Here is a 26,964-nt window from a genome sequence, read left to right as displayed (position 1 = left end):
GTGAATACTGTCAGAAATGTTTTAGTCAGAACGGTGATCTCAAAAGGCATATCAGAAGTCATACCAAAGAAAAACCCTATAAATGCGAGTACTGTCAAAAATGTTTTGCTGATAAAAAGAATCTCATGCTTCACATCGGAACTCACACTAAAGAGAAACCCTTTCAGTGTGAGTACTGTCAGAAATGTTTTGGTCAGAACTTAAATCTCAAAAAGCATATCAGAACTCATATTAAAGAGAAATCCTTTCAGTGTGAGTATTGTCAGAAATGTTTTGCTAGAAAAAATGTCCTTGTAAACCATATCAGGACTCATACCAAAGAGAAACCCTTTCAGTGTGAATACTGTCAGAAATGTTTTCGTCAGAACTCTGATCTCAAAAGGCATATCAGAACTCATACCAAAGAAAAACCCTATAAATGCGAGTACTGTCAAAAATGTTTTGCTGATAGAAATCATCTCGTGCTTCACATCAGAACTCACACTAAAGAGAAACCCTTTCAATGTGAGTACTGTCAGAAATGTTTTGGTCAGAACTCTGATCTTACAAGGCATATCAGAACTCATACTGAAGAGAAACCCTTTCAGTGCGAATGCTGTCAGAAATGTTTTTCTAGAAAAAATGTCCTTGTGACCCATATCAGAACCCATACCAAAGAGAAACCCTTTCAGTGTGAGTACTGTCAGAAATGTTTTAGTCAGAACGGTGTTCTCAAAAGGCATATCAGAACTCATACCAAAGAAAAACCCTATTAATGCGAGTACTGTCAAAAATGTAGAAATCATCTCGTGCTTCACATCAGAACTCGCACTAGAGAGAAACCCCTATCAGTGTGTGTACTGTCAGAAATGTTTTGGTCAGAACTAAAAATCTCAAAAGGCATATCAGAACTCATGCTAAAGAGAAATCCTTTCAGTGTGAATACTGTCAGAAATGTTTTGCTAGAAAAAATGGCCTTGTAAACCATATCAGGACTCATACTTAAGTTATTTCATGAGAGTTGCGACATTTTTGGGAATCCCTTCTCATGCATCAATTTGATCAAAAACAAATTCGAATCCTATCTAATTTTGGATTGTTGGGTATCCTGTGCTCTAGAATGTTCATTGTGAATATTCATTGTATTGCACCAATATGAAAATCCTCAAGAGTGTAAAATAGATATTATATATGACCGTAAAGCACGAATGAGCTGTAAATTCCCTAAATTGTATTCTGAGTTACTGTGTAAAATATGTATGAAGGTCGTATTCATCAGTTACTTTAGCTGGCGCGAAATCTATCTCATTTGTATAGTAGAACACCAATCAATAATCATATTGTTGAAGTGGATAATGAGCTTCTACCTTAGATGGCTATAGAATTTTTTTAATACCGCTGGTCTTTGTTTTGGCTAAATCCTGTTCAAGTGATGGGTTACCAGGCAAAGTATTTTGTATAGGTATGTATAACCAACAATTAACAATGAGAGAACTTTCTTAAACCTCGTAGACTTGAGGATGATTTGAAATGACCGCTAATTATGACTGTTTGATATTTATTGCCAGCAATGTGGAAAAAGAGACACATGTAGAAACAAAAGAAGCTACCATTTTGTTGAAGGAACAACGTTTAAAAACACCATAACCCCGCTTCTGGATATTGTTGAAGTCAAATGATATACCATTATAAAGCTTATGATGTATATTTTCTGAACACAAAATAAAATTGACCGTGGGAGGAATTTACGATTCATTCGCTGTGTACGGTCACATATTGGGAAAACCCACAGAAATTGAATATTATATGAAAGGTTAATGTTTATAATTAATTGAGGGAATTACCAAATTAACATCAAATGTTATGAAAGAAGTAATGGTCTATTAACAGATTGTGGGTTTTTGTGACTAAGAAAGGAAAAAGCAATTTAGTTTGCTCTTTACAGAATATGAAGAGAGTTTGTAGGCTCTATTATGTTGGTCGTCGTTCTTCAAAAAGAGGTACATTTAACCCAGTTTGTATGGCCAATAATGTGCTATTTAATATAGCAATGAAGAAGATTTTGAGTACATGAAGGTGCTCCTCCTTCCCAAGTGATTAAAATTCTTCTGTCGATTTGCTGGAGTATGGTTTATAAAACAACACATCTGTCAATAAAGTAGATTAGTCGAGAAAGAAGTCTGTTTCCTGGCAAGGATTTTATATGCAAAGGATATATAAATGCAAGTGTATAATTTTACTCTTAATTAAAGACTTGGATTTCGTTAACAAACAGTGTATTATGCATTCGTGTGAATTTGGGTAACAGGTTGTTTTAGGCTTGATTCATTACGGGCTTTGTCCAGGATTACGCTGTGAAAGGAAAAGTTGATATTAATTTACCTAGTCTCAAAGTAAACGTACATGGTGTTGAATGCAGAAGAGTTTCTTAAAACTATAACTTAGAGGAAGTTTGATGAGTTAGAGAAGCTTGATTTGTTAGCATTTGCCAAATATGACTTCAAAGTAAAACAAGTTACAAGAAAGCAAATAATCAAAAATGGCTTGATTGATGTTTTGGTCGGGGAAAACATTTTTGATGAATCCGTGTTGGAAGTGAAACTTGAGGTTCAACTTGAAATTGGTGGGGATGGAGTTAAATTGAAAGAAATAGAAGTTCAGTTGGAAATGGAAAAAATGAAAATGCCGTTAGATATGCAAAAACTAGATATGGAAGAAAAGTTAAGCCAAAAAAAGATGTTGCTTGAAGAAAATGCACACCAAGAAAAGATGGCACTTGAAGAAAAAGAAAACTAACAAAATTGGAACTTGAAAAACTAAAGATGGATTTGGATGCACAAAAACTGCAAATGAAAGGACATTTGAAAGGGACTGTCTTTGCAGGAGAGCATTGAATAGTTCTTCTGGAGTCTTCAAGGAGAGCTGTTTAGAGCATTTCCAATAGAATGTAAGGAGAGAATGGTCAACTAAGGAGAGCTAAAAATCACTCTCCTCTATCAGATTTAAGGTGACCAGCACTGCTCTCTTCAAAAGGCAGTCCCTGGAGTTTGAACAAGAGAAACTAGCAAATCTAGGTGACAAATACTCATCAAATTTCTCCTCAAAGTCAAAGTCAGGCTTTGATGTTTAGTATGTTAAATAGGAAGCTTTACCATGGGGTGATCCAAACCTGTCTGGTTATCAAATTAATCAATGACAAGGTTATCTCTGAATTTGACAGGTGCTAATTGATATTTTAATGTTATTGCATCAATTAGCATTTGTCAAATTCAGAGACAACCTTGTCACTGATAAATTTAAATACGATTGAAATTGTAGAAAGAAAAAAGCTGCAGTATAAATTCATTTGTTGAAATAAAAGTTCAAACTTGAAATGTGAATTTGAATGGCTAATTATTTCAAGTAAGTTTTCGTACACTCCTGTACTCAATTAAAGAGCCATCTCAGATAGACTGCCTACCTAAGCCAGCTGCTTGTCATTGTAGACAAACCCCAAGTGAAGTAATCCTTGTAATCGGTCATCAATACATGTATTGGCAGTTTCGATCAAGTCTCAGAAGTAATCCTTGTAATCTATCAGCAATCCATATGTTATTGGCAATTATGATCAAATCTCAGGAGTAATCCATGTAATCTGCCATCAATACATGTATTGGCAGTTAAAATCAAATCTCAGAAGTAATCCTTGTAATCTGTCATCAATCCATGTATTGGCAGTTATGATCAAATCTCAGGAGTAATCCGTGTAATCTGCAATCGACCATGTATTGGCAGTTATGATCAAATCTCAGAAGTAATCCTTGTAATCTGCCATCAATACATGTATTGGCAGTTAAAATCAAATCTCAGAAGTAATCCTTATAATCTGTCATCAATCCATGTATTGGCAGTTATGATCAAATCTCAGGAGTAATCCGTGTAATCTGCAATCGACCATGTATTGGCAGTTACAATCAAATCTCAGAAGTAATCCTTGTAATCTGTCATCAATCCATGTATTAGGAGTTCGGATCAAATCTCAGAAGTAATCCTTGTAATCTGTCATCAATACATGTATTTAGAGTTTGGATCAAATCTCAGAAGTAATCCTTGTAATTTGTCATCAATCCATGTATTGACAGTTATGATCAAATCTCAGAAGTAATCCTTGTATCATCAATACATGTATTGGCAGTTATGATCAAATCTCAGAAGTAATCCTTGTAATCTGCCATCAACCCATGTATTGGCAGTTATAATCAAATCTCAAAAGTAATCCTTGTAATCTGTCATCAATTCATGTATTGGCAGTTTTAATCAAACCTCAGAAGTGATCCTTGTTATCTGCCATCAATAAATGTATCGGCAGTTATAATCAAATCTCAGAAGTAATCTTTGTAATCTGTCATCAATACATGTATTGGCATTTACGATCAAATCTTGGAAGTGATTCTTGTAATGTCATCAATACATGTATTGGCAGTTATGATCAAATCTCAGAAGTAATCCTTGTAATCTGTCATCAATCCATATATTGCCAGTTATGATCAAATCTCAGGTAATCCTTGTAATCTGTCATATGTATTGGCAGTTATGATCAAATCTCAGAAGTAATCCTTGTAATCTGCCATCAATAAATATATGTATTGGCAGTTCTGATCAAATCTCAGAAGTAATCCTTGTAATCTGTCATCAATCCATGTCTTGGCAGTTATGATCAAATCTCAGAAGTAATCCTTGTAATCTGTCATTAATCCATGTATTGGTAGTTATGATCAAATCTCAGAAGTAATCCTTGTAATCTGCCATCAATCCATGTCTTGGCAGTTATGATCAAATCTCAGAAGTAATCCTTGTAATCTGCCATTAATTTATTATTGGCAGTTATCATATATCTCGGCTGTTATCATTGAATAGAGGTTAAGGAACTGTGCCATTGACTATGAGACTATTTTGGCCCATGACGTCATTACCATTGCCATAAATTATTCCCCAGCCAATTATTCAATTAGTATAGGTGTGGTTGACTTGATACTTTTTAATAGTTTTCCAAAATGTAGATTGCTCTAGCCATAGGGGTAGACAGCCCTAACTCTGGGTAGAATATTATTAAGTAAAATCAGCCCTTTTGAGATTTAGTTTGCACTCCATTGTGCACAGGGGCATCTTCTTATGGACACACTTTTGACCCTGTGGAATGATCAGGCTCTTCTTTTTTTGTACAGAAATCACTGGTTGTCCTGCCCATTAAGGTGTAAAATCAATATGCGATTGGAAAAGATATACTAAACATTTATTAATGTTTTAACATTTCAGATATATTGATTCACTGAGACAGTAGACAGGGAGGACTGTGGTCTTGTATTGCTTGCTGCTGCACTCCAGGACATGTATGCTAGAGTTGACTTCTATGGTGAGTTTTATTTAAACACACTAACTTGATTTTCGCCTTTGAATATTGTTGGGTTCACTAAATACATGTTGTAAAAAGAAATGCTTGAAACCATTTACTAGTGTTTCGTCAATCATTCGTCTTTGGCAAATTTGAAAACCCACATGAGCAGACATCATATTAAAGTTTGTTCGGCTTATATAAGGCGGAAATTAATTGCCTTTTGTTACTGCGCACATCAAGACAGTCCCAACTCACACTCGCGAAAATTTACATAAGTGTGCGCCGGTCAGGAATTATGCAACGCATAACTAGCGTAAGCATTGCTCCAACTGCGTGCACGCCATTCTATATCAATACACAGTATTATGAGTCTTATTTTTTCCACCTTATGATAACCGAACAAACTTTAAATATGTACGATCACATAGATGCAAATGTGACCATCCAGCACAACTGAGCCCTGAAGTCGCCAATCATCATTTTTTGAGATATTCAACCAAAATATTCTGCTTGAAATTAGCTTTAAAATGATGTATATCATGTCTATAGTACTTGACATTTAAGTAGTGAAAATCAATAAAACAGTCAATAAATCCTTTGTTTCCTATTGTTTATTGTTAAGTTCAATGGAGCATATCTCAATAGTGGCACTGGAGACATCCGGGCTCAGTTGTGGTGGATGGTCACAAATGTGTGTGTTGTCAGAAAATCTTGTCAAAAAGTGGTGAGCTGCATAGACAGTTCAATAACTACAGGGTAATATGGTATTGATTTAATAACTGATGGAATGAAAATACACCCTGTCAGTGTAAGTACTGTCAGAAATGTTTTACTGACATAAATTACCTTGTGTCAGAACCCATACCAAAAAGAAATCCTTTCAGTGTGAGTATTGTGAGAAATGTTTTAGAACTCATCTTAAAAGGCATATCAGAATTGATAGACCCAGTTGGATCCAGTGTGTGCATTCTCAGCTACATATTTTATAGTAGTAATTACTTTACTTAAAAGGGCCCGAGTTTTGCCCCAATGTTCCATCAAATGAAATGATCGTAATTAGGTTCATGTGATATATATCCTATTCTATTGCAACAACTCACACTGTACAAAAGTAGTATAATACCCAAAGCTACCCAACAACCCATTGTATTATTGTCTGACCAATGAGCAAATGGGAGCGTTTACTAAACAGGAGGAATTTATACTGAACAGGTAGACACATTGAAAATCTGTGAACAAAAAATTACGCAAGAGGATCATTCTCAAGATCAAAGCACTGTACATACGTAATGTGAAAAGGGTATCCCAAACAAGCCAAAGGGGTACCGGGTACATGTACCTTGCTAAATGTAGGGTCTTTTGAGTAAAAAGTTTTACAAAATCAGGTGAACTTTTTGACATTTTTGAGTTTAAGTGCTTTGCTAGTTGTATATAATGCAGAGTATAGAGTCAAGAAAGTTTATAATTTACTTCCTTTGGGAGTAAGATAATGCCAATGCTTGCTTCGGATAGAAATTAAATAAGTTGCCATACATGTCCAATGTACATGTACATGTATACTTGTGAAGGGGTGCATTTTCAGTTCAATACTTGCTTTTTGAAAGTTCATGTTCATGGATGATATTCCTTTGTCAATGTCAAGTTTGAAAAAACATTGGTTAACATAGACTGCCATTAAAGCCATATTATAACATTTTCAAACAAAATAGATTAGCATTTCTTTGCCATAAAATGTTAGCTTTTACTGTCAGATATATCCCTTTATTTTTGAGCCAACAACTACGGCAAAGCAAATAAAATTGGAATTTACTACCAGCGCACATGTCGCCAATACGTACCACTCCTTCGGTCATGTTATAGTACGACCTTTTGTTGTGTATATCACCGTCCTGCACGCCGTGTACGTACTGTGTGTTATTAACATCGTGTATGCATTCGACTAATAATTCCATCGTAATAATAAAGCGCCGGTTCCGGCGCTTTATTCAAAATCTCGGATTTTGACAAAACTACAGCACCTAGAGTCTTGATTTTTGCAGGCTATATTGGTTTAATAAAGTACAATTTAATCGTGTAAAAATGAATTAAAAAATTCAGTGAGGCGTCCTCCTCAGCAAATGTTATAATATAGCTTTAAGTAGTGTAGCGTCATAGGGGCATGAGGGCACGTGCCACCCCCAATCGATTGCAAAATTTTAAAAATCCCATAGGAAAATAGTCAAATAACGGGTTGTGCCCCCCAATCAGCCTCTGTGCCCCTTAATCATGGTCGGTGCTCCCCAATCGGATGACCCACACTACGCCTCTGGCCATTAACACTACTTACAGATGGAATGGTACATGTAAATATGAGCTATTATAAATTAAATATATGCACCTATTAAGTGATTATTTGATGGAACAGTTGGACAACTTTTTGTACAGAAGATCCCTACTTGTCCCTTCCCATTACGGGAAGGGGTATGAACGTTTGGACAGTATTTATTGTAGGACATTAGAGCATATCAGACATATCGAATTGCATTCTGAATACGAAGAATGTCCTTCTGATATCAAATAATTTTGATTTTTTGAAATTAGCAATGTAATACACATTTTATGGCAAATCATTAAAATTGATATTTTTGATATTTAACAGTACTTGAAGTAAACTTTATAAATCTGATGATTTATACATAAAGTGTATGTAGGTGGGATGAAAAGCCGACGATCAATTGAAAATTTTGACCTTTCGTATTGAAGATATGGATTTTTTTCCCAAAAACACCAAAAAAAAGGTCTTTTGGGAAAAAATCCATATCTTCAATATAAAAGGTCAAAATTTTCAATTGATCGTCGGCTTTTCCTCCCAGCTACATACACTTTAAGAATATATCATTAGATTTATAAAATTTATTTCGAGGACTGTTATATATCAAAAATTGAAAAATATCAACTTTTAATAATTTGTCATAAAATTTGTATTATATCATGAATTTCAAAAAATGAAAATTATTTGATATCAGAAAGACATGCTTCGTATTCAGAATGCAATCTCATGTCCCACAATAAATACTGTCGAAACGCCATGAACGCGCATTCTAGATCCCTTAAGGTATAAAATCAATGCTTGGTTTGAAAAGGTGTATACCTAACATTTATTAATTGTTGTTTTAACATTTCAGATATATTGATTCACTGAGACAGAAGCCAGTGAGGACTTTGGTGTTGTTTTGCTTGCTGCTTCACTCCAGGACATTTATGCTAGAGTTGACTTTCATGGTGGGTTTGAGGTGCACACAGTCACTTGATCTACATCTTTGAATATTGTCTGGTTTATCTAAAGTTCACTAAATACATGTTGGCAATGAAACGCTTGAAACCATTTCACTGTACATATTGCACACTCAATCATTCCTCTTTGGCAAATTTGAAAACCCACATGAACAGACATCTTATTAAATATGTACGTGCCCATAGATGCAAATGTGTGTGTTATCAGAAACTCGTGTCAAAAACTGCTGAGCTGCAAAGACAGTTCAATAGCCACAGGATGATATGGTATCAATTTAATAGCTGCTTGGACAAAACGACATCCTTTCAGTGTGAGTACTGTCGGAAATGTTTAAGTCAGAACTGGCATCTTAAAAGGCATATCAGAATTCATACCATAGAAAAGTCTTACAAGTGCAAATACTGTCAGAAATGTTATGCTAACAGAAGTAACCTTGTGCAGCACACCAGAACTCACACCAAAGAGAAACCCTTTCAGTGTGAGTACTGTCAGAAATGTTTTAGTTGTAACTCTCATCTAAAAAGGCATATCAGAACTCATACCAAAGAAAAATCTTACAAGTGCGAGTACTGTCAGAAACATTTTGCTGACAGTAGTTACCTTGTGCACCACATCAGAACTCACACTGAAGAGAAACCCATTCAGTGTGAGTACTGTCAGAAATGTTTTACTCTCAGAAGTCATCTTGTTTCCCACATCAGAACTCACACTAAAGAGAAACCCTTTCAGTGTGAATACTGTCAGAAATGTTTTGGTCAGAACTGTGATCTCAAAAGGCATATCAGAACTCATACCAAAGAAAAACCCTATAAGTGTGAGTACTGTCAGAAATGTTTTGCTATTAAAAATCACCTTGTGCTCCACATCAGAAATCACACTAACGAGAAACCCTTTCAGTGTGAATACTGTCAGAAATGTTTTGGTCAGAACTGTCATCTCAAAAGTCATATCAGAACTCATACCAAAGAAAAACCCTATAAGTGTGAGTACTGTCAGAAATGTTTTGCTATGAGAAATCACCTTGTGCTCCACATCAGAACTCACACTAACGAGAAACCCTTTCAGTGTGAGTACTGTCAGAAACGTTATTGTCAGAGCTCTGATCTTAAAAAGCATATCATAACTCATACCAAAGAAAAACCATAAGTGCGACTACTGTCAGAAATGTTTTACTGTCAGAGATCACCTTGTATGCCACATCAGAAATCACACTAAAGAAAAACCCTTTCAGTGCGAGTACTGTCAGAAAAGTTTTGCTCAACAAAATGTCCTTGTGAACCATATCAGAACTCATACCAAAGAGAAACCCTTTCAGTGTGAATACTGTCAGAAATGTTTTGGTCAGAGCCAAGATCTCAAAAGGCATATCAGAACTCATACCAAAGAAAAACCATAAGTGCGACTACTGTCAAAAATGTTTTGCAGATAGAAATAACCTTGTACGCCACATCAGAACTCACACTAAAGAAAAACCCCTTCAGTGTGAGTACTGTGAGAAATGTTTTGCTAGAAAAAATGTTGTGAACCATATCAGAACTCATACTAATCTACTGTAGTAGACTATTTTAATTTATCACCCCTCTAATCGCTCTGACCATGGAAAATCCACCAATGACCTGTTCTGATCCAACAGCTAACCATCCATGAAAAAAATGGTCTAATATATTTAGAATATACAATGAACTACGCACTCTAATACTGGATATGATGCTATCTCATTAAAAATGCAGCTTTGGTTGTTCATGCACAGACGCTGTGGTTTATCATGTTTATGTTACCTGACCCAGATAGAGCTACCCAGTTGGACTGTATGGGTTGAGTGTACAGTTGGTGGGGTTAGTGCATAAACATGTATGCTTGCCTATCTGTTGACTATCAATTGAAAATTTTGACCTTTCGTATTGAAGATATGGATTTTTTTCCCAAAACACCAAAAAAACTAAGGCCTTTTTGGGAAAAAAATCCATATCTTCAATATAAAAGGTCAAAATTTTCAGTTGATCGTCGGCTTTTCCTCCCAGCTACATATACACTTTAAGAATATGTCATTAGATTTATAAAATAAAAGGACTGTTATATATCAAAAATGTGAAAAATATCAAATTTTAATAATTTGTCATAAAATTTGTATTATATCGTGAATTTCAAAAAATTATAATTATTTGATATCAGAAAGACATTCTTTGTATTCAGAATGCAATTCGATATGTCTGATGTGCTCTCATGTCCCACAAAAAATACTGTCAAAACGCTCATCCTTAATGAGATATAAAACTTTGATTATCACATGTAGATCTATATGGTGAATGACACATCACATGTATACAGATCTATTCAGAGCTATTTTATGTTCGTAACCAATACACACAAACCACATGTATATCTATACATATAAAGAAAGACTGCAAGACTAGCATATACAGGGTGTCTCAATAAAAATAGGCCCTGTTGATTGGGGGACTTAAATGTCAGGTGCTAACCTGATTACCATTTTCATATACACCCTTGTTTATCGACATACCACCACATGGTGGATCGCAATTGTAGGCTAGCTCCACACAGCTATTGCACATGCCTGAAATCATGAGCATAAATTATATATATGCAAGGACAGATTCTTAAAAAGAATTTTTTAAAGGGATTTTATGTTAGTACAGTATCAGAAATGTGTTTGCAAGGAAAGGTATACTAAAATTGATGAAAGAAAAGCTGTAGTTTAAATTTATTTGTTGCAATAAAAGTTCCAACTTAAAAATTTAAATTTGAATGACTAGTTATTAAAAGTGAGTTTCCATACACTCTTGTACCCAATTTTAATAGAAATGACCCATCTTAAATGGACTGTCCCCTAAGGGGCCGTCCATAATTTTTGCCATTTTCACTTACGTACAAAGCGTACGTAACTTTTACCCCCCTCCCTCCCTCGAGTTACGTACAAATAAAATGGCGAAGTATTGTGAGTACTACTTCTAGCACAATTGGGTTGTGGTAATAGAGTTTAGGTTAAAGATTTGATTAGGGTTAGTATTGAAGGAGGACAGTTGGTTCTGGATTAATATTTTTACAGCTAAGTTAAGAAATGCTAAAAAAACCTTCCTTTCAAAACATATTTTCATGAAAACGAGAGCCATCAATAAAATATAGCTTAAAATGCAGCCCGAATCTAAACTAAATGACCAACTTGCACCCCAAAATCTGCCGAACACCCCAATAGGCTATCTCTTTTCAAGAACCCCCAGGATCACATCATATAGGGGAACCAGGGGGACATCCCTTTGGCATAATTAAACTATGGGTTTCATGCATGTCTTTTGTCGCAACAGTGTCACACTTGAGCATTGGCTGCCATTGATCCAAGCGCAGATAGAAAATATTTTCTTAATGTATTTTGGTATCAATGTAAAATAGGACCAAATTAAAGAGAAAAGCAATGTTTGCATGGTATGTTATAGAAATTGTTAAAACGAAATGAACAATTTTAGGTCAATTGGTTGTAACTTAATGAATAAAAGAATGGAAAATACCATAATTTTTCACTTTCATTTTTTTTATTGCTCAAACAAATCGCCATTTTTCTTACGTACACATGCCCAGGATTTTTACCCCCTCCCTCCCTCTTACGTACGCTTTGTACGTAAGTGAAAATGGCGAAAATTATGGACGGCCCCTAACACAGCAGCTTGTCATTTAGAGGTTAATAACTGCGCATCGGTTATTTGGAGGGCATTGTGAAAAATCTAAACATTTTGCCTTTGGAACCGAGGAATATTCCAAGGTCCAAAGCAAAATGTTTAGATTTTTCACAATGCCCGACATATAACCGATGCAAAGTATTAACCTCATTCATAACCGTCACTTTGATCTTTTAACTTTACAAAATAACACAACATTTTCCTCAAAAGTTTGTAAAAATAAACAATTTTTACATCTTCCCTTTCCTAAAATCGATCAGGCTAAAACAAAACAACCAATAACAAAAGTGCGTATCAGAATCTGTGCAAATATGGTAGCGCGCAATCCAAATACGGCAGCCAGCCAGCGCCAGTTCGTTGGACGCTGTCTGGCACGGCGCACGCAGAAGTCAATTGTGTGCGACATTGGAACAATTACGCATTTTGCGGTCAATTGTGAGATATTAATGACCTCGATTTGCGTTCGCGTTTTCACAAATCGCGTTTATTAATGAGGTTATGAATGTACATTATAACAAGTGAAGGAAGGCTTGTAATCTGTCATCAACCCATATTATTGGCAGTTATGATTAAATCTCAGAAGTAATCCTTGTATTAAATCTGTCATCAATCCATGTATTGGTAGTTGTGATCAAATCTTACCTTTGTGATCAAATATGAAGCTATTTTAGCTCATGGCATCATTACCGATGCCATAAAATTAATCTCTGCCATTTGGGAATGGTGTGGTGGATCTGCTTTGGATAATCATTAGAGGTTTATGAACTGTGCCATTGACCATGAGACTAAATTGACTCTTGGGGTAATGCGATAAACTGAATCCCCATAAATGGTGTGCTACTTTTTAATGTTTTTCCAGGAATGTAGATGGCTCTAGCCATGTGGGGGGGGTAGACTCTCCCCTGGCAGGAATATTATTGATCAGGCCTTTTGTATCTTGTTTGTGCTCCATAGTGCTTTATGGCTACACTTTTGACACTGTTAAATGACCAGGCTTTATCCTTAACTTAAATTGCTGTACATTTATTTATATCCAATATTCTAGTACTAGTAGGCTCATAATGTGGTCCAGTGTGTGCATTCTCAGCTACATGATTTTGAAGGGGTCAATTAAAAGATCAATCACTTTTGCGTAACTGCTCCGTCATATGTGTTGGGTTCACTTGATTATATGAAGCTTATGTGTTGCAACAACTTGCACTGTTGTATTTATAGGCAAAATATCTTATTCTCGGTCTGGAGAGCATGCACCTTCTACGTAATCATGTGTTAATGTACTTTTTGTGGAACAACACAATCGCGCAACCAAAGACTATGATTTGTAAATTCTCAAAAGATGTGTGTGTGCTGTAAGCATGTGGTCTTTGTGTACTACACTCAATGCAAATATCTGTGCGTACCCAAGTTGGCTCTCATGATTGAATGTGATAGGGTATTCCAAACAAGCAAATTTGAGAAAAAGTGTACCTTGCTAAATAGGTATTTAGTGTCTGATTTTTTCTTGAAATAAAATTTCTGCATTCCTTTTTTTTTCAAATTGTGCGATTTTCCAAATGGGCACACAAGCTTTGAGAAAAGCCTATTTGGGAGGGGGGGGGCTAATAATGCTGTTTCCAGTGGTGTGGTATCTGGGTCACATGTCACAGGGAGGAAAATGCTTGAAACATTCCTGGTGGGACAATTTTGCATGTAATACAAGCACAAGGAAATTTTCATTTTATACTTAAAAATTTAGATTTGTCCCAAATCAGGGCGTTTATCTGATATGATTAGAGGATTTATTTGGAGGGTCATTGGCACACAGCAACATAATTTGGATCCGTGGCTATTATGATAGTACAAATGCGCGTGAACCACGCAAACAATTTGGCTATATTGAAGCTTGAATATTGATAAAATTGGAACTAATTTATGCAAAAAGCTAAAATGGTCAAGTATGATATTAATTTGGACAAAGTCACACAAATGTACACAGGCATCAGTTTGGCCCCCTAAGACCGTGGTGCCAGGAGCTACCAGGGCCTGTGCCCACTCTTTCTTATGGTAAACCTACCCATGGGCCTATATGTGTACAAAATTATTCTGCAATGAGAAATATAGTAAACTGAAGTGTGCAGTTTACTATTTCTTGATATAGTTGTATTTTTCCCAGTTTTTGATCAGATTGGTGCATGATTATGTTTGCAGTCTACTTTGTAGAGATATAAAATTCTATGATAAAAATGTCAGTATTTCCTAGACCAACCCAGATGTTACATATGTTACTGATCATCTTTAAGGGATGTACCATTAGACTTCAAGGTGGGGGTTAGGAAGTTTTGAAAAAAAAAAACTTCCCCCACTCACATGAGCAAAAAAAAAACATTTCCCCATCAACACTAAAAAAAACAAACTTCCCCTCCTAACTGTGTATAAATGCAAAATGCATGAAATTAAAAAATAAAATTCCCCAACCCCAACTTCCTAACCCCCTTCAAGTTTAATGGTGCATCCCTAATGATATATTAATTAATAGATATGTGTACACTAAGGTCCTCCCTCTTTTAAGGTCCAAAACTTTTTTGGCCCCCTTCCCTTTATACCAGTCCCCTCCCCCAACAAAGTATTTATGAACACTCCCTTAGGGTATTGAAATGAAACTTGCCATATCTGTTTAGGGGTGCATTGCATTTGCGTTGCATTTTCACTTCAATGCTTGTGCGTTCGGTTTTTGAAAGTCCAGTGTTCACTGATATCCCTTATCAATGTCAAGCAAGCCCCCCCAGCGGTCACTAAATAAGGCTGAACAATTCAGAAACATAGAGAGTAATTAATACTACTTACAGCTGGAATATATATATATATAAGTATGAGCTACTAGTATTTATAATATCAAATTCATGGATCATTCGGAACAGAAAATTAATTAAGGTATTAAAATCAATATGTGACCTAGCTGCTACCACGACCTGCTACTGCGTTGGTGTTCACTCACCTGTTAAAGCGTATGTCTGTATGTCCTTTGTGAATGGAGGCACAATGGGCCATTCACAAAGGATAATACTACTGGCTTGTACAGGTGGCGGCAAATAAAGAACATCACCAAAGTCGCGGTGACTTTACGCTGATTTTGTGGTAGCAGGTCACATATGTGGTTTGAAGAGGTATATACTAACCATTTGTCAAATGTGTTGTTTTAACATTTCAGATATATTGATCCACTGAGACAAAAGCCAGTGAGGACTGTGGTCTTGTATTGCTTGCTGCTTCACTCCAGGACATCTATGCTAGAGTTGACTTTCAGGGTGGGTTTAAGGTGCACACATTCACTTGATCTACATATTTGAATATTTTTGGCTTCATGTAAAGTTCACTATTGGAAATGAAACGTTTGAAACCATTTACTTGTGCATATTGCCAACTCGAGCATTATTCTTTGGCAAATTTGAAAACCCACATGAACAGACATCTTATTAAATATGTACGAGCCCGTATATGCAAATGTATGTGTTGTCGGAAAATCATGTCAAAAAGTAGTGCGCTGCTAAGACAATTCAGTAGCCACAGCATAATATCTTATCAATTTAATAACTGCTTGAACAAAAAGACACCATGTCAGTGTGGGTCCTGTCAGAAATGTTTTCCTGACAAAAGTTACCTTTTGCACCACATCAGAACTGACAGTGTCAGAACTCTTATCAAAGAGAAGTCCTTTCAGTGTGAGTACTGTCAGAAATGTTTTAGGTGTAACTCTCATCTTAAAAGGCATATCAGAACTCATGTCAAAGAAATATTCTACAAGTACTGTCAGATATGTTTAGCTGACGGAATTTACATTGTGCACCACACCAGAACACACGCTGAAGAGAAGAAAGCCTTTCAGTGTGAGTACTGTCAGAAATGTTTTGGTCAGAACTCTGATCTTACAAGGCATATCAGAATTCATACTAAAGATAAATCCTTTCAGTGTGAATACTGTCAGAAATGTTTTGGTTGTAACGCTCATCTAAAAAGGCATATCAGAACTCATGCCAAAGAAAAATCTTACAAGTGCGAGTACTGTCAGAAACATTTCGCTGACGGAAATTACCTTATGCACCATATCAGGACTCACACTGAAGAGAACTCATTTCAATGTGAGTACTGTCAGAAATGTTTTACAATAAGAAGTCATCTTGTTTCCCACATCAGAACTCACACTAAAGAAAAACCCTTTCAGTGTGAGTATTGTCAGAAATGTTTTGCTCAAAAAAGTGTCCTTGTGAGCCATATCAGAACTCATACCAAAGAGAAACCCTTTCAGTGCGAATACTGTCAGAAATGTTTTAGTCAGAACTGGAAACTCAAAAGGCATATCAGAACTCATACCAAAGAAAAAGTTTACAAGTGTGAGTACTGTCAGAAATGTTTTGCTGACAGAAATTACCTTGTGCACCACATCAGAACACACACCGAAGAGAAAGCTTTTCAGTGTGAGTACTGTCAGAAATGGTTTGGTCAGAACTCTGATCTTACAAGGCATATCAGAACTCATACTAAAGAGAAATCCTTTCAGTGTGAGTATTGTCAGAAATGTTTTAGTCTTAACTCTCGTCTAAAAAGGCATATCAGAACTCATACCAAAGAAAAATCTTACAAGTGCGAGTACTGTCAGAAACATTTTGCTGACAGAAGTTACCTTGTGCACCACATCAGAACTCACACTGAAGAGAAACCCTTTCAATGTGAGTACTGTCAGAAAGGTTTTACAATAAGAAGTCATCTTGATTGCCACATTAGAACTCACACTAAAGAGAAACCCTTTCAGTGTGAGTACTGTCAGAAATGTTTTGCTCAAAAAAGTGTCCTTGTGAACCATATCAGAACTCATACCAAAGAGAAACCCTTTCAGTGTGAATATTGTCAGAAATGTTTTAGTCAGAACGGCGATCTCAAGAGGCATTATATCAGAACTCATACCAAATAAAAATCCTATAAATTTTACTGTTAGGAATGTTTTGCTGATAGAAATTACCTTGTACATCACATCAGAACCCACACTAAAGAGAAACCCTTTCAGTGTGAGTACTGATTTTTTGCTAGAAAAATGTCCCTGTGAACCATATCAGAACTCGTACCAAAGTGAAACCCTTACAGTGGGAGTACTGACAGAAATGGTTTTGTCAGAACTGTCATCTTAAACGGCATATCAGAACTCACTCTGAAGAGAAAACCTCTCAGTGCGAGTAATGTCATGTTTTAGTTGGAACTGTCATCTTAAAAGGCATATCAGAACTCATACTACAGAAAAACTAAAGAAAAAAAGTTGTTGGACCCATCACATACGGCTCTATTCGATAGTTTTGACTTTTTTGAGAAAATTGGTGTGTAGCAATTTTTTTTGGAGCTCTTCAAATATACCAACTTACAGACCTTAATTCTTTCTAATTAATGAGATATAAAACTTTGATTTTGATCTATTTTGTGTTTCACATACAGAGCTTTTTAACAATGTAAGCTACTTTTACCCATTCATCAGTACATGTATCACATAGAGATACCACATAGAGATCTATACATTTAAAGAAAAACATAGCAAGACTGTAGCATAAGATAGCAACAGAGTAAAAAAAAATGATGGACATGTCAATTTATTTAAATACACTGTCGAGGAAATTCTATTGAGAAATAAGTTAAGTGTGAAACCAAATCCAACACGACTAGCATAATATAGTGACAGAGTAAAAAAAATTGTTTCATATACATTGCTATAACTGTAACATCATAAAAAACAATCTTATCTGAATGATGGACATATCAATTTGTTGCAATAAAAGTTCAAACTTTAAAGTTTAAATTTGAATGTCTAATTATTTAAAGTTAGTTTCCGTTCACTCTTGTACCCAATGCTAATGGAAATGACCCATCCTAGGTGAACTGTCCTAACTCAGCCGCTTGTCATAAAGAAAAGTAATCCTTGTGATCTGTCATCAACCCATATTATTTGCTGTCATAGTGCACGTTAGATTATGACAGTTGCTAGGTCAAGTGGATCACGCTTTCTTTGTTATGAACCACTGATCGAAATGATCACAAAACAAAGCCTATGGCATATCAAAATTCGGAACAGGTGTATGAGCCCAGGCTTAGAGCAGTAACCAATGGTTACTAAACGTGCACTACAATAGTAAATTGGCAGTTATGATCAAATCTCAGAAGTAATCCTTGTATTAAATCTGTCATCAATCCATGTATTGGTAGTTGTGATCAAATCTTACCTTTGTGATCAAATATGAAACTAATTAAGCTCATAGCATCATTACCGATGCCATAAAATTAATCTCTGCCATTTGGGGATGGTGGTGGATCTGCTTTTTCTTATTGGTTTTTTCCAGAAATGTAGATGGCTCTAGCCAAGGAAGAAGGTAGGGAGGGGGGTAGACTGTCCCCTGGAATGAATATTATTATCTAGGGCCACACTTTAGACCCTGTTGAATGACCAGGCTTTTTTGCTGAAATTAAATTGCCCATTTATATCCAATTCTGGTAGGCTCATACCGGGGTGGCACTCGCATGTTAAGGTGGTACGGGTATGTGCGGCGGTCAAGGGTCCCTTTTTGAGGCTATCCGGCAGTTCCTTAAGCCCCACATTTGGATCTGCTCCAGTTCTTTGAGCCTCAAACTCTGACAATTGGAGCTCTTTAAGCTCAAATTTGGAAATAATTTAGAAATTTTTAGCTCAACAGCCTAGTATAATTTGGCCCTAATTTCAGTTCTTCAAGCCCCTATTTTGCCCGAAAATCAGTTCTTAGTTCCCAAAGTTTGGCTCTGCGCCACACACCCCTACCAAAATTTAAGTTGAGTGCCCCCCCCGGGGGCTGATAATGTGGTCCGGTGTGTGTGTGCATTCTCAGCTACATATTTTTATAGGAGCTAACTAAAAAGGCCAATCACTTTTGTGTAACTGCTCCTTGAAATGAATGTATTGAGTTCACTTATGTACAACAGTTATTGCAACAACTCGCACTGTTGTATTGTATAGGCAAAATATCTAATTCTCAATCAGAAGAGCATTCACTTCCGAGCATGCACAATCACACGACCAAAGACCATGATTTGAAAATTCTCAAAAGATGTGCTTGCGCTGTAAAGCATGTGGTGTTTGCATAGTATGTATGATGCGAATATCTGTGTGTACCCAAGTTGGCTCTCATGATCGAATGTAATAGAGTACCTCAAACAAGCAAATTTGAGAAAAAGTGTACCATGCTATATAGGTATTTAGGGTTACTGAACATTTTCATCAGGACTGTTGTTGATAAATAAATATTTCTAGTCCAATAAATCAGTACTCATTTCGAAGTCTAGCAGACAACTTTCGGTTGAGAAAGAAGTCTGCTAGACTTCGAAACGTCCATGAGTACTGATTTATTGGACCAGAAATAGGAAATCTCATCATTTAGGTATTTAGGGTCTTTTGAGAAAAAATAACAAAATCAGATGATCTTTTTGACCTTTTGAATTTAAAGCCATATTGTAACATTTGCACAAGAAATAGAATTGTATTTCCTTTCCACAGAATATTAGTTTTCACTGTCAGATATGTCCCCGGGCATTTAGTTTTGGCACTATCAGATCAGGCAATACATGTACAAAGAATATCACTAGTTTTATACCAGTGCCTATGATGTCGACAATGCGAGCCACTTCTTTGAACATGACTGACGTCGGTTCTTGTGATTTGCCTACGCTTCGATCTAAACACCATGTGCGTACAGTGTTCAGCAAATATCAAAATATGGCTTTAAGTGCAGTTATATATACTGCTCCAAAAAAGTATCCTTACACTTGGAAAAATAATCACAATTTCAAAACTGAAATATATTGGGGAAAGTTAGATATTTTAATAGATTTAATCTTATCCGGCACATTATGACACCCCATTGAATCCAATGTGATTTCAAGGAGCAAAGCTACAAGCATTTGATTAGACGACGGTCCAGTTTTAATAGTGACAAACTGACCTATTCAAAACTCCATGAACTAAACATCTGGTTTGAGAGTGGTAAATGGCTTTGCGTACAGGGACGGATTTAAGCAGTGGCCCGGGGCCAGTTGATTTTGCCTCGGGCCAGTAAACTTCCAACAATGCTGGCCCGGCGGGCCACTAGATTTTTGCATGATCCTGATATAACTCATATGACTGAGGCAAGATATACTCAGTGATGGACACAATTGGACACAGTTTCTGCTCCACTTGTCACCTGTAGGGCCTACCTGTGTGTAATTTGTATTTTTATTAAATGATTTTTTTGTCTATTTATTCTTATCCTTGCGTTGCAAGCAAGGAAATATACGGCCGCTTTTACGGCGATGTAGGCCTACGTACTATTTCCAAGCTCTTTCATGCTCTATCTGATGATGATAGCGATAACACAAATACCGCATACTTGAACCTTTTCTTTTCTGAACTTTTGGAAGGAAGGACTACTGACTGAACTTGTCTCTCTATATTAAGTATGCTCAGTACAAAACAATTAAAAATGTTGAGGTTTGCTTGAATTAAAGTGGCACCATAGATCCTGGAAAAAGCTTTTAATTCAGGGTCCATTGTGGCACAGAATAAAATAATGTTAACACACAAGTAACATGTGTCAAGTTTGGTAGGCCTAATTGGTAGTCTCTAACTTTAAAAGTCTCATTGGAACGCAGCAGGCCCATAACCAGGATTTTTAAAAAGTGGACTTTTGTTTAAAATTCGGACCTTTTTTTTGACTGAAAACCTCTATTTTTCGCTCGCTACGCTCGTGAATGTGTCATTTGGCGAGGGGGGGGGGTGTTCACCACCTGCCCCCTGGTTATAATGGGCATGGGAACATGCTTCTTTATTTGCACTTTTTGCAGTAGAACATATTGAAAAAGTTGGGCCAGTAAATTTATTGCAGGGCCAGTAGATTCGCTGCTTCACTGGCCGGAGGGCCAGTAGAAAACTGAAACCTAAGTCTGTCCCTGTTTGCGTACCTTTAATTTAAAAAGGAAGGAACAAAAGAAAATTGAAACAAAAGAGCTAACAAATAAAGTGAAAGTTATGAAAAGTACAGAGAAGTAAAAACTTAAATAAAAACTGCTTTAAATAAAGCTTCATTGAAGAAACTGTGTTGTCTCTTTGTTGCGCTTGCTGAAATCTTTTTGCGCCTTGTATGGGCCAGTTTGTCATTTTAATACTTGACCTTCGTCTATTCAATTGCTTGTAACTTTACTTCTTGAGGTCACATTTGATTTAATGTGGTGTCATAATGTGTAAGATTAGATAGTGCATCTATTACAAAAACAAATTTACCCCAAAATGGTTTAGTTTTGAAATAGTGATTATTTTTCCAAGTGTAAGTATATAACACAGTACTTGGAGTCAAGAAAATGGATTTAATCCACTTGTTTTGAGTAAGACGGTATTAAAATGAAACCTGTTATACTTGTTTAGGGGTGCATTGCATTTTCACTTCAATGCTTGTGCGTTAGGATGTGGCAAAAAACATTTTTTTTCTCGGATTGACTTGGAACTCTCGAAGAGTTTTACTGGGGTACATACTACTACTGCATTGAAATATCAGTTAGATCAAAGCATGTTTCGCCCAGACAGATTTTCTTAAAATTCCTACTTACTATTTCTTACTGTATAACACAGAAGAAACTTCGATAGGTACAAATGTAGGGATTTTGTGAAAATCTACTGCCTGGGTGAAACATTGCTCCGATCTTGCTGAATTTCAGCACAGTATAGTATGTACCCTAGTAAAATTCTCCAAGAGTTCCAGGTCGATCTGAGATAAAGTGTTTTTTCCACATCCTGCGTGTGGTTTTTGAAAGTCCAGTATTCACAGATGATACCCCTTATCAATGTCAAGCAAGCCCCAAGCGGTCACCAAATAAGGCTGAACAATTCAGAAGATAGACAGTCATTAACACCAGATGGAATATATAAATATGAGCTATTTATAATATCAAATTCATGGATCATTCAGAACAGAAAATTGATTAAGGTATTAAAATCAATATGTGGTTTGAAGAGGTATACTAAACTTGTATCAAATGTTTTTTTAACATTTCAGATATATTGATCCACTGAGACAGTAGACAGGGAGGACTGTGGTCTTGTATTGCTTGCTTCTTCACTCCAGGACATCTATGCTAGAGTTAACTTTCATGGTGGGTTTTAAGTGAACACAGTCAATTGATCTACATATTTGAATATTTTGGGCTTTATGCAAGGGCTTTATGTAAAGTTCACTATTGGCAATGAAACACTTGAAACCATTTACTTGTGCATATTGCACACTCAGTCATTCATCTTTGACAAATTTGAAAACCCACATGAACAGACACCTTATTAAATATGTACGAGCCCATAGATGCAAATGTGTGTGTGAGCTGCAAAGACATTTCAATGGCCACAGGATGTTATGGTATCAATTTAATAATTGCTTGAAGAAAGGGGCACCCTATCAGTGTGACAGGGTGAGCATGAAAACTTGTACCAAAGAGAAATCCTTTCAGTGCGTGTACTGTCAGAAATGTTTTAGTCATAACTGTCATCTAAAAAGTCATATCAGAACTCATACCAAAGAGAAACCCTTTCAGTGTGATTACTGTCAGAAATGTTTTGGTCAGAACTTAAATCTCAAAAAGCATATCAGAACTCATACCAAAGAGAAACCCTTTCAGTGTGAGTATTGTCAGAAATATTTTGCTGACAGAGGTAACCTTGTGCAGCACACCAGAACTCATACTGGAGAAAAACCCTTTCAGTGTGAGTACTGTCAGAAATGTTTTGCTGTCAAAAATGTCCTTGTGAGCCATATCAGAATTCACACCAAAGAGAAACCTTTCCAATGTGAATACTGTCAGAAATGTTTTGCTGACAGAAGTGTCCTTTCACGACACATCAGAACTCACACTAAAGAGAAACCTTTTGAGTGTAAGTATTGTCATAAATGTTTTAGTCGGAACTGTCAACTTAAGAGGCATATCAGATCTCATACCAAAGAAAAACCCTTTAAGTGTGAGTACTGTCAGAAATATTTTGCTGACAGAAATCAGCTTGTGCAACACATCAGAACTCACACTAAACCCTTTCAATGTGAGTACTGTCAGAAACGTTTTGCTAAAAAACATATCCTTGTGAATCATATCAGAATTCATAACGAGATACCTTTTCAGTGTGAATACTGCCAGAAATGTTTTGCTAACAGAAGTGTCCTATATGCACATCACATCAAAATTCACTCTGATGAGAAATCCTCTCAGTGTGAGTACTGTCAGAAATATTTTACTCATAAATCTGACCTTAAAAGGCATATTGGAACTCATACCAAAGAGAAACTCTTTCAGTGTGAGTACTGTCAGAAGTGTTTTAGTTATAAATCTGACCTTAAAAGACATATCAGAACTCATACCAAAGAGAAACCCTTTCAGTGTGAGTACTGTCAGAAATGTTTTAGTCAGAAGTGCAGTCTTAAAGATCATATCAAAACGCATACCAAAGAGAAACCGTTTCAGTGCAAGTACTGTCAGAAATGTTTTGCATACAGAAATGTCCTTGTAACCCACACCAGAACTCACACTAAAGAGAAACACTTTCAGTGTGAGTACTGTCAGAAATGGTTTGGTCAGAAATCTGACCTTAAAAGGCATATCAGAACTCATACCAAAGAAAAATAAACATATTTCTCTAAAAAGTGTCCTTGTGAACCATATCAAAGACCAAAGAGCCACCTATTCAGTGTGAATATTGTCAGAAATGTTTTGCCGTCAGAAGTGCCCTTGCACGCCACATCTGAACTCGAACACAAGAGATATCCTTTCAGTGTGAGTATTGTCAGAAATATTTTAGTCAAAACTTTGATCTTTTAGGCATATCAGAACTCATATCAGTGCAAAGCCATTAAAGTATGAGTTGTGTCAGGAAGGTGTCATGCAGTCATAACTTATCTTCAAGGGCATATCATGACTCATACTATGGGCCTATGTGTACAAAATAATTCCGCAATGAGAAATGTTAAACTGAAGTGTGCAGTTTACCTGCAAAGAAATACAGCTTATTTGCAATATTTTCTTGATTTATTTGTATTTTTCCCAGTTTTTGATCAGATTTTGTGTACAAAATAATTCCGCAATGAGAAATGTTAAACTGAAGTGTGCAGTTTACCTGCAAAGAAATACAGCTTATTTGCAATATTTTCTTGATTTATTTGTATTTTTCCCAGTTTTTGATCAGATTGGTGCATAATCATGTTTGTAGTCTACTTTGGGGGGATACAAAATTATATGATAAAAATGCCAGTATTTCCTACACCAACCCAGATGTTGCATATGTTGCTGATCATCTTTAAACTGAAGTGTGCAGTTTACTATTTCTTGATATAGTTGTATTTTTCCCAGTTTTTGATCAGATTGGTGCATAATCATGTTTGTAGTCTACTTTGGGGGGATACAAAATTATATGATAAAATGCCAGTATTTCCTACACCAACCCAGATGTTGCATATGTTGCTGATCATCTTTAAACTGAAGTGTGCAGTTTACTATTTCTTGATATAGTTGTATTTTTCCCAGTTTTTGATCAGATTGGTGCATAATCATGTTTGTAGTCTACTTTGTAGAGATATAAAATTCTATGATAAAAATGCCAGTATTCCCAGATTTTGTACGTTGCTGATCATCTTTAATGTTATATTAATTAATATACAGTAAGCCAAATAATTAAGGTACCAGTTGTGTTCACCCCTGTATATCCTAAATAAAGACAAGTATGTCAAAATTATTAAACAAGCAGCCACTACCTGGACTCTTTAGCTCTGAGTTAAGACCTTATTTGTTGAAAATGGTTGAGAATTAAAGAAACGGTGATCATCTATGTACTCTCAAAAAGTCTGGCACTGATGCATGTTTAAGGTGTATTGGAGGTATTATGAAAGTGCTCTAAACATGTTTTAAAGATTTTTAAAGATTAATTGCAGATCAGACATACAGTTTTCAAAATATATCAATTTATATTTTCTTTTATATCTTATTGTTTTTATCAGTAATCAATATAGTTAATGAGCCAAAATGATTGGAGAAGCTCATTAACATATAATTTTTGCCAATATTTTGCTAAATATCCATGTATAAATGTTCAGGGTACTTTTATTTTGCATACTTTTGCCTTGAAACTTGGTCAAAGTGTTTCTAATGTGTTCTAATGTATTAATGATGCTGCCCCCTAATTTGCATATTTGCATAATTAATTAGCATTTATGCAAATTAGCTCATTAAATATGCAAAATAGAGGGCAGCTTCACTATATAATACATTAGAACATATTAGAAACATTCTGACCAAGTTTCAGGGCAAAAGTATGCAAAATAAAAGTACCCTGAACATTTATGCATTGATTTTTAGCAAAATATTGGCAAAAATTACATATGAGCCTTTGCAGTCGTTTTAGTTCATTAACTATATTGATTATTGACAAAAACAATAGGATACAAAGAACATATAAATTGATGTATTATGGAAACCGTATGTCCGATTTGCTCCAAACAAAAGGCATATTGATCAGTATACTCTACCCTACTCAATTAATCTGTTTAAAACATGCTCAAAGCATTCTAATTTCTAGAAAATGCATCCAATACCACCTTAACCCCCTGAGCACTACCTGCCGATCTAGCATTGCATGTGATTGGTCAATTACATGATATCTTCATTTTAATCACCTATCAGAATGGAGCTTTGCAAATAATTAATGCCAATTTTTTTACGTGGTGAAATTATTCTAACAATGATTGGTCCAATTGATAATGAAAACTTCTTTTTGGCCAATCGGCAGGTAGTTCTCATGGGGTTAAAAATTTGTTGCTGGTGATAGGCATCATGCTCAAGAAGGTTAAAATCTCTGGCAGCGCACTTGTTTCTTCATTTGTTAACTTTCAATTTTGATGGGAGTTATAGTGGGGATGAGGCTGGTCTAAATGTCTTATGTGTCGCAAATAAGATCCCCTAAGAATGTAGAATACAAAGGCTCCTGGATTTAACAGTCCTGTACATAGATAATTATCGAGTACAGCTCATGGAGGCAGCTATTAGAAGACCACCCATTGTCAGATGTCTGGATGATTTTCAGTTGCACAAACAAATGAATAGGGGGATTTTGAACATAAATCATGACTTTTTGATCAACAGTCGGTACAGTAAAAATTCTGAGCATTGGGCGATTCTGAGTTTCACATACCGTAAAACTTTGTCTACAAGCATATAAAATTCTTCTGATGAAAGCTAAATTAATCCAGGCACCAGTATGGAGTTTGAGCAAATGAATTACAGATCCAAGCATATACAAACAAGTATTATTGTAAGACCAATCTATTGTATTGGCACATTTACGCATGTATTCATTTAGCTTTCATCAAAAACACTATATATGCTTGTAGACGAGGTTTTACGGTATATGCACAAAACAATAATATTTTTAAAAACTTTATTGAAATATTTAAAAAGTTATCAAGAGGATTTTTTGTAAAGGAGTTTTAAATTAGCAAAAATACAATTTTCTAGGCCGAAAAACGGTCAGTTACGACCTTGCCATTGAAAACTACTGGAAGAACGCCAACAGAGCTTCAAGCCACATGCCAGACATCGATCATGAC

At 35.8% G+C, this 26,964-nt stretch overlaps 1 protein-coding gene across 1 annotated transcript in view; it reads left to right on the top strand.

Moving 5' to 3' along the window:
• The window catches only part of LOC140168256 (uncharacterized), a 54,640-nt gene that overhangs the window by 20,489 nt on the left and 7,187 nt on the right, over positions 1-26,964 (top strand). Inside the window, exons 4-7 of the mRNA XM_072191590.1 lie at positions 5,275-5,371; positions 8,518-8,614; positions 15,507-15,603; positions 22,387-22,483. The gene's annotated coding sequence lies outside the window, so the exon portion shown is untranslated. The remainder of the gene's footprint in view (positions 1-5,274; positions 5,372-8,517; positions 8,615-15,506; positions 15,604-22,386; positions 22,484-26,964) is intronic.

The sequence above is a fragment of the Amphiura filiformis genome, chromosome 13, assembly GCF_039555335.1.
Source record: "Amphiura filiformis chromosome 13, Afil_fr2py, whole genome shotgun sequence".
Classification (NCBI taxonomy): Eukaryota; Metazoa; Echinodermata; class Ophiuroidea; order Amphilepidida; family Amphiuridae; genus Amphiura; species Amphiura filiformis.
The sequence above is the reverse complement of the archived record's forward strand: the minus strand, read 5'-3'. Positions and strand labels throughout refer to the sequence as shown.